General features: G+C 42.8%; 1 pseudogene across 1 annotated transcript; it reads right to left on the reverse strand.

The window, feature by feature from the left end:
• Window positions 1-1,884: 1,884 nt before the first annotated feature.
• On the reverse strand, window positions 1,885-3,385 carry LOC147891918 (PRA1 family protein B2 pseudogene; annotated as a pseudogene). The gene is made up of 2 exons (XR_015542498.1): window positions 3,249-3,385; window positions 1,885-2,927 (listed from the first exon to the last, which is right to left on the reverse strand). The product of XR_015542498.1 is annotated as a PRA1 family protein B2 pseudogene (transcript).
• Between the last annotated feature and the right edge of the window lie 7,820 nt (window positions 3,386-11,205).

Below are 11,205 nucleotides of genomic sequence, written 5' to 3' on the forward strand. Positions count from 1 at the left end.
ACCACGTGAATCAACCCATCTCTGAAAGCCTCTTCAAGTAAAGGTATCACAGCACCAGGCCTCTTCTTGTCCCGAGAACTGACGGGTTTTAGGAAAGATTTAGATAGCAATCAGGGTTGATACTGGGATCATAACACCTACTAAGAGATCTGTATGCAGAGCCAGCCTTATGAAAAATGCAAAAAATGGTATCAATAAAGAGCTGAGCAAATTGACTCTGCAACTCCAACTAGGCCATCAATAAAGTTAAGCTTTCTTCGTGTTGTGATGTTTGATACTTTTCTCACCAACAGCAAGGCACAAAACCATAAATTAGAATAGACAAGGAGAGCATCATATCTACAATTCATGGGCAGAAAATACAAAGCCATGAAGTTCAAACCTACGAACACAAGAGTGGCACATGTAAGGAAATAATTCTACAAATCAGAGAAAGAGAGAGAGAGAGAGAGAGAGAGAGAGAGAGAGAGAGATGTTCCACAACAAAAATAAGCTATTCTTCTGACAGCCACAAACACACTCAAAAAGGCCAGGTGAAATCAGATGAGCATAGGCAAGCTCCCCATAGATGTACTGGATCCTGAACTTGATTGAGGGCCAAATGCAGACTGCACTCTACCCTTCTCGCTCCCGTTCCCCAACCCCAACCCCCTCAAAGTATATAATAGGATAAATGCAAAGGTGTATACAATAGCTCCAAGTAAATATCTAGGTGAATCCAGGATCGTGCCCCAACTCTTCTAAAAACACAACACATTGTGCGGTTTCAATCGCATGACAATCACTCACAAGGTTGAAAACCATAAACTCCATCACGCGAGCTAATCCTTACCGACATCATCAGTGCCAAACAATGGGCCTACACCGACATCATCAGTGCCAAACAATGGGCGTAGGCCATAGTATAAGCATATCTACTCACACATATATATCCACACACCCACACATACTTGAGCACCCATTTACACAAACGCCTTCGTACTGAGTTTCTGATAGCACTCCAGAGGTGCACGGAAGACTCAGCTGTGACAAAGGCTAGCACTAAAGGAGAAGGCTAATTAAAAAGTAGTCCACATTCTGTTCATTCAAGCTACAACTGTTTGTGAAGCTATATAATTTCATTTTAGTCTCTCTCAAACGAGCATTTCTAAGCAAAAAATGCTTAGACAATCTAGCTGATAGGAAAACACATCAAGAACTTATCGCAATATCAGCAAGCAGCAACATGGATGAAAACTACACAAGGTGAAATTTGCCAAACTAGATGAATCCAGGAACATGACAAACTCATCCTCTTAAAACACAACACACAGTGCATGCTTGCCTGCTGCAAACAGCCTACATGCCTGTGGCTTCGTTAAATAGCCAAGCCCTTCTTACTGTTACAGATCTAATTTCCGTCAGCTATAAGCCAAAAGTCACCGTTCGTTGAGCTCAGTCCCTATAAGGTTTCAAATTCTACTATTTCATAACCACCGTACAGAATCTTCCTGCAAGCTACGTGTTCACCACCCCATTAGCAGGCATCGTGAAATGCTATTGAGATCTAGTACATGGGCTGACTGCCACACCCCATTTGGACAGACAACAGTTTCAGCAGGATGCACGTAATTTAGATCACCCGATTGATCAAGACAAAGAATTATCATATATCGACACTGAGAACAACACAAGCCCAATGCACACACGACAGCACAGCAATAGAATCATCAGCTGGCTCCATACCACCACACTTTCACAGCTGATTTATGTAATAAATGTCATACTAGCGATGCCTGAAGAGCATCCAAAGAATGCACGGAACATGTTGTTATATTAGCAAAATGGGCGCCATGCTGCACATAATTTGAAAAAGAATTACCTTTGGGGTCTAAAAGTGACAGATTGCAGCAAGGAACCAAAACAGACAGCTGCAAAGCAAATCATAAACACCCTCTCCAATCGGGCAGGTACTCAGGTTTTGTCAGTGCCGTTCTTATTCCAAAACAATACATCATGGACAAAGTTTTTGTAAACCTAGACACGAAATCATGAAAGAGTGGCAATGGAAAGATTTGAAGTAAAATAAATTATCTAAACTGCGGACTGCTTGACGCAGAAAAGAGTTGACTAGTTCTCACACGAAGAAAGGGTGGCTAGAACGTCTCGTTCTTCACTGGAAAGCTTGAATTCCGAGAAACGGTGTTATCTATACCCGAGCTGACTGAACACCCCCAGTACTCGTGGGAAAATGCAATAATCCGGATCTTGCATTCTCTTCCTCGTCCAAAAACAGATCATCTGGACTTCGGAATGCTGCATGAACAGCCATGACCGCGACGCCCAGAACCAATGCAGTGATTAGATTTGCCGCCGCGTTTGTGAGGAAAAGGGCCACGATAGTGACGATGCCCAAAATTATCATCACTTCATGATCGCCGAAACTCCTGTTGAAAAGAACAAGAGGTTCCGATCGGCCAAAGTAAAGATATATCCATGCTGCTACCAGGATCGCCAGCACGAGCAAGGAGATTGGATGCCACAACAAGCTCAGACCGATTACCACGAGCATGAACGTTGCATAATTCATCCGGAAATAGCTAAAATTCTTTTTCATGCGCCTGAGAGCATCGGCGAACGATTCGGGCTTCCCGAATGCAGAACGGTCGAGAAGCTCTGCCCAGGGGCGTTGACGCGCAAATACAGCCCGTGTGGTCTGAGAAACATCCGACAGGAACGGACGGGGCTGCGAAGCAGTGCCCGGCCTGCCCGCCATTGCTGGATCAACTGACGAGGTTGTCTGGGATACCATGGTTCAATCGCGTCTGCTTGTTCACTTCCGATGGTGCGATCGCGAGCACAACCGTTTTCCGAACAAAACGAGGCCGGTTCGTCCTGCTCGACGCGTCTCCTGGATCGAATTCTTTCAAGTTTCTACTGCTGAAAATCTTCAAAAAGCAATCGAAGACAGTCGGAAATCCATCTCTCTGTCTCCCCTACTCTCTCTCTGTCTCTCTGTAGGCTATCTTCCTCCTCTGCGCTGGGTCCCTCTACTCTTACGAAAGCGAGAAGAAGACGAAATCAAACTGTCTCTCCCTCAACCCCTCCCATCTCTCTCCTTCTCTCTCTCTCTCTCCCGCTCTCGCTCTCGCTCTCACACACACATACACAGCCGGCCAATGCAGCAACCCATCCTCGCTTCTCCCCTTCTCTCTATCCCGCCTTCGCTAGAAGCCAAACTCAAAAGCTTCTCGGGGGTAGACGATCACCTAAATCGATGGAGCGAAGGAGCAGGACCGTCGGAAAATCCCAGGAGCGACAAGGGAAACCTCCAAATTCAAACTCCGCCCATCGCTTTCCTCGAAACAGCAACAGTCGCCTCTCGCGCAACAAAACAAGAACGTAGAAGAAGAAGACGAAGAAGAAGAAGAAGAAGAGAAGAAGATTACCCAAAATAAACAAAAAAACAAAAAATAGAAGAAGATTTATCCTTATAGACCGTCAGGGCTCCTTCACACTAGTACTGTCCACGTGGCATCCATCCTCTTCACCAACCCTGCTTTGTAGATTTGTTCTCCACTGTCCCACCTCGTCACATGGGACCTCAGCGTGTGTTTACACATTTGCTCGCCCTTGGGCACGCCCACGGCTCATCGATGGGCAAGATTGCCCGCTCAGCACAGCGGTCCAGATTCATTTATCGTGGGCGCCCAACTCCACTTTGCATCAGAACTTGCCTCCTAGTGGCGAAAATTGGCCGACTAGCTATGTCGAAAATCGACTACCCAATCAACTCCAAGCATTAATGAAGACTCTTGGCTCCAAAAGTCTACGCGGGACCCTGCAATTTACCAAGGGACACCATTCATGCATATCCCTTTTGAAGTTTTGGCCACCAATGTCAAGGGATAGACACCTCTTTAAGGCTAAGTTCACACGAACCGGTGCCCAAGAACATCAATGTCCATCCGCTTACAATGACCATGACTAGCGCCCAACGCTCTATAATTCACTCCAACCGTCCACCCAGTCCCCATAGCTTCGAATATGTGGTGCCCGCAATTTTGGTTGTGCAAAAAACCCTTCACTTTGATTGGAGCGTCAAACAACGCTAGAGGGGTGGGGCAAGACGGGATTCTTAAAAACTTTATCGTGGGCCTCAACATCTATTGGAGAAGGCCGCCACCCGCCGGCCTAAACAGGCTACTCCATGATCACACAGCTCATTGGCTTTATTGTGAAGTAGCATTATCTGCATGGTGGTGTGAAGGCAACCTACATTTTCTAACTATAATCATGTATCTAGTATAGCTAATTACCTTCAGGAGTTTTGTTCGTCAAGCAACTCACCCTAGCATAATGATGAGTACATCTCATTGACAATATGACCACCCCTCAACAAGTCCACAACATAGCTCACTCATCTCATGCAAATACAAGAGGCCTTCCAAGGCACTACATCGTCATCATTTTCCACATTCATGGGTCAAGGATGGCCACCCCACCACCATCATGTATAGTCTTTATCAAAACACTATGGCAAGTGGCAAGATAAATATTGGGTTTCAAATCATCTTAGCATGGTTTAAATTGATAACCCCTTTAAAAGTAGTACATGCTACATTGGGCCACTCATGTTTTTTAGGATTATGCTAGTCAATAATCTAGTACCATAGGGTTGTTGCCAGCATGGAGTGTTCCTACGTTGTAATTGCATGGCTTTGGACTCATACGACGACTATCAATCAAACATGGGATGTTAGAGGAGGTCAAGTCCATTGTTGCTCTCTCTCTCTCTCTCTCTCTCTCTCTCTCTCTCTCGTCTACAATTGTCTACACAAGGATTTGGTGGAAATGATTTGCCCATAGTAATTGTCATTGTGAGTGGATGTTGTCCCATAAAATGTATCATTTAGGAAAGAAATTGCAAAAGATTTAGGAATTGGAGTGCTTGCTTTGCCATTAATGAGGAATGTTTGGGGAGCATTACAATTCTAATGATGTCTCCCTTGAATGTTTCATGTTGATGAGCATATAACATGAAAGGTACCAGGGTAGACAATAGGACCTTGCTTGTAACTTTATTGAATGTTTGGTCATTTAAAACAATAAGGGTCCTTGGATTTGACTTTAATGGGTCTCAATAGTTTCTCAATCTAAGCCCTACAACAAATAGGACTCCAACATAGCTTTCTGTACATCAACTTCATATGGTTATGTAATGCCTTTGCACTATACCAACAAGCAAAAAAGAATACGTAAATTTGTTTTCCTTTTCTTAACCAAACAAAGGAAGGTGGCGGGAACGAAGGAGTTTAGTGAAGGCCCAAGCTTGTTGACCATACTGAAACATCCTCTAGACATTGGCAACACACAATATATTGTGTGTATGTGTTTGAATTCAAACTTAACTTTGACCCATAGTAAATCACCAAAAATTAAACTAAAATTGAAGGAATGAGAGATTTGTCAACTTGAATTAATCCTCAAATTTAAGTTTGCTTGATCTGCCAGTTTGTATATAATTTTTTATTTAAATCAAAATTAATGAATTTAATATATAATTGTTTTGTATTTTTTATTATATATTTAAATATCTAAATTTTTAATTCATTTTAGATTAAATGTATATTTAAAGAGTATTTAATTTAATTTAAAATTTTTGGCTGCAATTGGCATATATACAGCCAGACCAGTTTCCATTTTCGACCATCACACAAACCCTGTACATTCAAATGACACATTTGAGATGATCAAGCATATTTACAGATATAGGATAGGTATGTACAATAGCAAAAATACCTTCTATGTTTGCATTTCCACCTCAGTATCCAGGCCTTGACCTTGAGAAGAAAACTCAGCTTGAGGAGAAGACAATAAGGTAGCAAAAGAGGGTACGATTGGTAGTCACCTCGGCCCAAGTCAAACCAATACCATAATTTTGAGCCGGTGTTTTGCCCTGAGAGGAAGCACCATTCCAAGTCCGAGAGGGCAAAGGTCTCCTAGGTGAGAAGACTTTTCTTAGGGTTTGCCAAGCATCATTCAAAGTTTTTTCCTTCGCCTGAGGATGAGAGGCCAAAGGCACAGAAGGAGGAACATCACCATTCGAAGCAACCGGTGCTTTCCCTTTGTCTTAGACAGCAAAAAACTGTTTCACCCCCTTAGTCTTCACCAAGGAGGAGGCAGTAGAAGTCTTGCTCGAATGCTGTGACAAATCAACCTACAATGGCATTTTGGGAGTATATGAAGGGCATTGCAAAGCCATATGTCTGAACTTCTTGCATTCAAAGCAAGCACCTGCAAAGAGACCCCATTTCAGTTTATAGAAGGCACTGCCCATCGAAACATTATTCACTGTAACCGAATAAGAATCCGGGGTTGGATTATCTATGTCCCACAAAATACAAAATCTATTTGAATTGCCATTAGGCTTTGGTGGACAAACCACTTTGCCAAGACAAGTTACAATTTTTAGCAAAAGAGAAGCCATGCATTGAGGGAAATCCACAACTTCCACCCAGATAGGGCATCTTTGTCGAATCAACGCCTCTGATAATCTCTGGTAGGAGACCAAGGCAACACATGAACCATCTGCTGCCCATAGAAAAGAGGGGAGTGCTGCAGTAAAATCTACCTGTGCTCTTCATCTGCCATGACCACTTCAAAAAAGCCCCTTGCCGCATAGTGAACTTTTTTGACATAGCAACCACCCAGGGTTCCAGTCAACCAGTTACCCATATCTGTAGCAGCAGGCATACGTCCTAGAAAAAAGATAATGATGGCATGCTTGACATATTTTTTGACTGGATCAAAAATATCATACACTTCCACCATAATGCCTGTGGTGGGAACTGGATCCTTCCAACTTTTTCGGGTATCTTCAAAACCCTCATGCATCACCTCGTATACAAGTTGAGCCTTTACAGAGGCATGAAAGGGGTCATCCTAACCCATGACTTGCTTTTGCTTTTTGCTTTGGACTATCTTTCTTTTTGAAAAGTCTTTGCATATGGACAATCTGCCATTTTCTGAAGAAGAGGAAAGGTAAAGAAAATGAAATAGGTATAGAGCAACGAAGGGAGAAAGTAAAAAGGACTGGACAGGAGAAAGAAACTCTGCAAGAGGTCATAGAATGGGCAAAGACAGCTAGGGAAAAAGGAGAGAGGGAGGAGTAAACTCAGGGGAAGATAGCCAGGAAACCGAGAGGGCTGACAGCAGTAGCAGGAAGAAGCAGCAGCAGGAAGAAGCAGCGTACGGATGCAGGACTGTACGAAATTAGCAAACAAGCACGGAGCTATAAGCAGGGCCTCCCTGTCGGATCGCCTAAAGAGTGATCAGCTAATGGTCTCCTCTTGGAATTGCAATGAACAGAAGAAAGTGCTACACCCACCCCTTTTTCTCTCTCCCTCATTCCTCTTCCCTTACTACACTCACCCTTGCTATCTGCTTTCCTCTTCTCTCCCTCGTTTCCCTTCGCCCTCTACCCAGTAGAAATTTCTTCAAGCCCGAAGAGTTGCTTCTCACTTTCGAGCATTCTTCGTGAGACTTATTGCTAGCTGCTTCATGAGGTTGATCTGCCAAAATTGTTTGCACAATGCGGGCTTATTGCACTGGCTTGTGCAATGACCTCAAGAAACCCACCCCCTCTCTATGCTCCAACTACTCCATCACCTCCCATGCCAGTACCGTAGGAACCCCCTCCCCTCTTTGGGCTCCATTAGCACCTGTGCTCCATATCCTCTGCTATGGACTCCTTTACCAATTGCATCGAAAAGCTTCCCTTGCCTCCTTCAATCCCTCACCCAGGTAGAAGGAATGAGGAGGCGAGGAATCAGGTGGGTCACGTCGCCTTGCATGGTGGTCACCTATGTTAGGTTTGGTTAGTTTTAGCATTATGTTAGTTAGTTTTAGCATTGGTTAGTTTAGTGTATGTTAGGTTATACTTCGGTTAGATGATTTGTTTAGGTTAAATCTCACATTAAGCAAGAGCTACTTAATTATCTTAAGCAAGGGCTACTTAATTAACATGAATCAGGAAGTTGTAAGGAGATCTATTTTTTTGCATGGCATTTTTATACCCAAAAATTTAAAAATATTGCCTTTGGAATCATGTTGATCCAACTTCAGAATTGGGAGCTACAGATTTTTAAAGTCGATCGACCCATTACGTTAATGCTATTTATATGTTAGAGTGGCATAAAATACAAAAAATATGCAACTCTTAGGGGACCTCTCAGAGACTCAGATAGCGATAGGGCAAAAGGTTCCAGTTGAGCCAACCGTTAGGGAGAGACTTTGTCTAGATTTTTTTTTTAGGGTGGGAAAAAAGAAAAAACAAAGGTTGGCTTGTTACCTTCAATTTGACTTATGCTCAAGGTGGTTCATATATACTTTTTTAACTTTTGATAACCAAATTTGTTTTTAGTGAGACGGTATTACGTACATGGTGATCTCTTTTGCATGATAGATATCTACATGGAATCTTTGGTTTTTTAGATGATCACATATGTGGACTTCATGGCCAAATATGTGGCTTGGGTGTGAATGCCATGGAATGACTTAAAGTACGAAAAATATGTGTCTTATGAGTGGCATAACACTAAGTTCCCTAGGTGTTTCTTAGGGTGGGAAAAAAAGCAAAAAGAAAGGGTAGCTTGTTTGGACCTTCAATTTGACTTGTGCTGAACGTGGTTTATCAATCAATAATATGATACAATTGAGTGGAGCTATGAGCAAAGCCTGTGCATATTAGCTATGCACACACCTGATGGTAGAGGAGTAGGAGGTAGCTTTAGGCAGTTGGCTCCCGAAATCTAGGGTACTGAGCTCAAGAGGATCCATTGGCAAGCCTAGAAGGAGGCGCAATCAGATGAGACAGGAGGACATGAGAAGGAGGAGGAGCATCTCCCTTCCCATTATACCTCGCATTAGGAAAAAAGGGAGCTCATTTTGGGGCCCTGAGAGAAATCCACAATTTCTTCTTTTTTCATAAGTCCAAAATATGGGAAAGTAATAAAATACTCCATGAAATATTCATAAGTACAGTAAACATGACAGAGGATGAAAGAATAAAGATATTCTTCTATATTCACACCCATATCTCATGAACGTTATTATTCAATGCTCCTACAAGCCATGTCTTTCTCTCAATCATTTTCTAGCCATCTCCATGATCGTTAAGCTTCACCGTTAGAACACCATAACTAATCTCGCCATATGCCTATTTTTCAAAGTTTACCACCATCAAGAGTCTTTGCCTTATGAAAGAGTAATGAAATCATGAAGCAATGGAAAAACACTGCACTCAAAATGGCAACACCGAGCTACAACTCTACAGAACAAGCCAACAAGAGACGGCAACACCATCTTCATATTGATTTAGCTAAAGAATATGCGCCTCTTCCAAAACGACAACACGTCGATGCCATGCAAAGAGAAAACATGAGGAGAGAAGGTTTACAACATATCGACTTATGGTGTGATGGCAAGATTTATCCAAAATGTCTTATCCGAAATTCTACACCACCATTCTCAAATCCAACAACATTGCTGAAATTTGTGGGCGACAAAACAAAAGGTATGCATGGATACATCACGGCTCAGTATCAAGTTGTGCACATGTATAAGTCTTTATATGAGCAAGAGGCGAACACAAAAATACAACCAAATAGCCGAAAGCTCTAGATTGAAAGAGCAGTTACATAATGAAATTGACGAACATACAAAGACAAGGGAGAAGTTACGTAAAGCAAGATCGAAAGCAACCCCTTTGGCAGAAAGGCTTACAAGAAGAAAACTTTGCAACCTTGCAGATAGGGATGTCATATACAGTCCTTACTCATGCAGATCAATGGTTGGATCCACAACTTCAAATCAGTCCCTTCATCAAAATTCGACACCTCATATGCCTTAGGGACGTCTTATGCATTCTTAGTTGTATTTCAGGATTCTAGGCCTTTATATTGTCATCTCCACCTTGAGCCTATGACAGATGCTACATCCCATGCCAATGGATATTTAGCCATGCACACATCATACGACCTTCAGCTCATGACAGTTGAGCATACAGGTTCGACAGGTTGCCATACCTTTTCATTTGTACAGGCCTCTTCTTCAGCAGAGCAGCATATCATACCTTCACCTTCAACCCTATATTTTCATTCCCTGGATCACTCTATCCACACCGACTATGTAATCTTCCTTGACCCCGCATCATTCGACAAAGATTACACTACTGCAGCATACATCCAACATTGCTGTCAATTCTTTTGGGTTGGTAACTCTCTCGTATGTCACAACCTATCGAATGACATCTCCATCACTCCATCGACTAGCTTCACATCTGGATGCCTCTTCCACAGAATAGTTGCACAGTCCATGGCAACTTATAACATGTTCAGCACGCAACCATACACAATTTTTCACGCAGTCATCTTTTGATCGAGTAGTCTTTTATCCAGGACCCATGTGGACTTAACTTTCTGCACATTTCCTTTCTCTTCCTTTTGGCCTATCTTTTGGGTTTTATTCCCAAAGGTGAAGGATGAACCACAACTCCACCAAGCCAAGTCCATTACCACATTACCCAATTAGTTCCCACTGGCATCAGTCCCATCAGATCTATCATCGGTATATGCATTCACACACTGACACCAGCTTAGTCCCTTGGAATTTGGCACTTTAGCAACTCAATGTGACTCTTGGCAGAGTGATCCTCCTCGAATTTAGGATTGTTGCATTCTATTTGCACACACATGCCACCCATGTAAAGTCGCACATTTGTTGACTATTTTTTGGCATTGGTTTCTCCACACATACACATTAGCCTTGTACAACCTCTTGGCTACTCCCAACATGCAGCTGTCATCATTTCACTACAGGCTTGATCCTTGGCACACATTTGTTCTTCTTCCACCATGACTTTGTTTTGACAGTCTAGCATAAGCCCCTAGGTTGCTCTCACACAGTGTTCTCATGAGTACACGGGTAAGCCTCAGAGCACCAAACTGCCTCCAACATGGAGCTCTTCAAATCACATAGTTGATGATACACCAGCCATGACTCCATACGAGATCCATAAGTGGAAAGAGAATCTTCTTCGACCATTCATTGCCACAGGGTATTTACCAGTGTATGATGCCGACTCAAACCTCATTGGCCTTGACAGATCAGATGCAGATGCTTCAAATGTTAGCATGGATCAGGCCATGTCTTATGATCATGTAC

This window comes from Dipteris shenzhenensis, chromosome 17, assembly GCF_047967505.1.
Source record: "Dipteris shenzhenensis isolate YYH24624 ecotype China chromosome 17, Dip_SZ_1.0, whole genome shotgun sequence".
Taxonomy (NCBI): domain Eukaryota; kingdom Viridiplantae; phylum Streptophyta; class Polypodiopsida; order Gleicheniales; family Dipteridaceae; genus Dipteris; species Dipteris shenzhenensis.